Raw genomic sequence first — 1,799 nt, forward strand, 5'->3', positions numbered from 1 at the left:
ACATGGCACTGACTAATTACGTAACGGAAATCCCGTCTCCGACACCACTGAATTTCAGCTACTGTTACTGAGCAAAAGTGACATATCACGAATCTCTTGCAGATAGTTTGCCACGATCCAAATGTTCACCCACCAGATGGACGTTGATGTCCTAATTGCTTGTAACGTTCTTCATTGAAACTGAAACTCTATCACATTATCTATTTCTTCACGTACGTGTCTTTAGGTTGTATAGACACCTCCACAGGTCAAATATTTGCACTCCTTCTTCAGGCCCCAAGTGGCCCATTGGGACCATCCGACCGCCGTGTCATCCTCAGATGAGGATGCGGATAGGAGGGGTGTGTGGTCAGCACACCGCTCTCCCGGTCGTTACGATGGTTTTCTTTGACCGGAGCCGTTACTATTCGGTCGAGTAGCTCCTCAATTGGCATCACGAGATTGAGTGCACCCCGAAAAATGGCAACAGCGGGTGGCAGCCCGGATGGTCACCCATCCAAGTGCCGGCCACGCCCGACAGCGCTTAACTTCGGTGATCTGACGGGAACCGGTGTATCCACTGCGGCAAGGCCGTTGCCCGCAGGTCAAATAAGTTATCTTTAAATAATTTAATAAATGTACTGAGATATATAATTTGCTCCTCGGTTGTAAAACTAGTGGATAGGGTACATTATTGGCTGAAAAAGACGTTTTCAAATATGTGTATATCATAATATTTAGGCGAAAACTTTTTGAGACACAGATATGTTCTTGTATCGTTTAAGTCCTTCGAAGCGGCGTTGTCCAGTGCGACCTTTCCTGTTGTGTAGAGTACATGGTAAACGTCGCGAGTCCGTCCTTACACAAACACGCCCATTTACCCGCCAACATTAATACATATACTGCGATATTTTGCGCAAAAATTAATTAATGATGTCGCGCAAATATTGTTCAGTTATTTGACAACTTTGATACCAAAATAGTACATAACATACAGAATTAAAATACTTCAAGGTGTTAATACATTTTAAATAACAGAGATACAAATGTAAATGAGGCGGCCCTTCTTGGCCAAAATTATTTGTTTTTTATTTGAAAATATTTACTGTTGATCACAACACGAAGCAAATACTCACGAAGATGCAAAATACATACTGTACATGATCCAAAACTATAATGAAGCATGTGCTCAAAATGCTTCCTCTCTGCTGCAATGCACATTTGTAGTCGCCGTTCGAATGATTTGTGAACGGCTGCTAGGGTGTCACGTGAGATAACAGCGCACGCTTCGATAATACGTTGTTTCTTATCGTCTGGCTTAGTTGGTTCAAAATGGCTCTGAGCACTATGGGACTTAACTTCTGCCGGCCAAAGTGGCCGTGCGGTTAAAGGCGCTGCAGTCTGGAACCGCAAGACCGCTACGGTCGCAGGTTCGAATCCTGCCTCGGGCATGGATGTTTGTGATGTCCTTAGGTTAGTTTGGTTTAACTAGTTCTAAGTTCTAGGGGACTAATGACCTCAGAAGTTGAGTCCCATAGTGCTCAGAGCCATTTGAACCAACTAAGCCAGACGATATGAAACAACGTATTATCGAAGCGTGCGCTGAACTTAACTTCTGAGGTCATCAGTCACCTATAACTTAGAACTAATTAAACCTAACTAACCTAAGGACATCACACACATCCATGCCCGAGGCAGGATTCGAACCTGGGACCGTAGCGGTCGCGCGGTTCCGGACTAAAGCTTGGTATTTGAGCACACACTATGTTTGATTAGAAAAAATCAATAGGGGTCAAATCAGGAGACCGGGCTGGCCACTT

At 44.2% G+C, this 1,799-nt stretch overlaps 1 pseudogene; it reads right to left on the reverse strand.

The window, feature by feature from the left end:
- Positions 1-460: 460 nt before the first annotated feature.
- Positions 461-578, reverse strand: LOC126263843 (5S ribosomal RNA; annotated as a pseudogene).
- Positions 579-1,799: the final 1,221 nt, after the last annotated feature.

The sequence above is a fragment of the Schistocerca nitens genome, chromosome 6 (genome assembly GCF_023898315.1).
Source record: "Schistocerca nitens isolate TAMUIC-IGC-003100 chromosome 6, iqSchNite1.1, whole genome shotgun sequence".
Lineage (NCBI taxonomy): Eukaryota > Metazoa > Arthropoda > Insecta > Orthoptera > Acrididae > Schistocerca > Schistocerca nitens.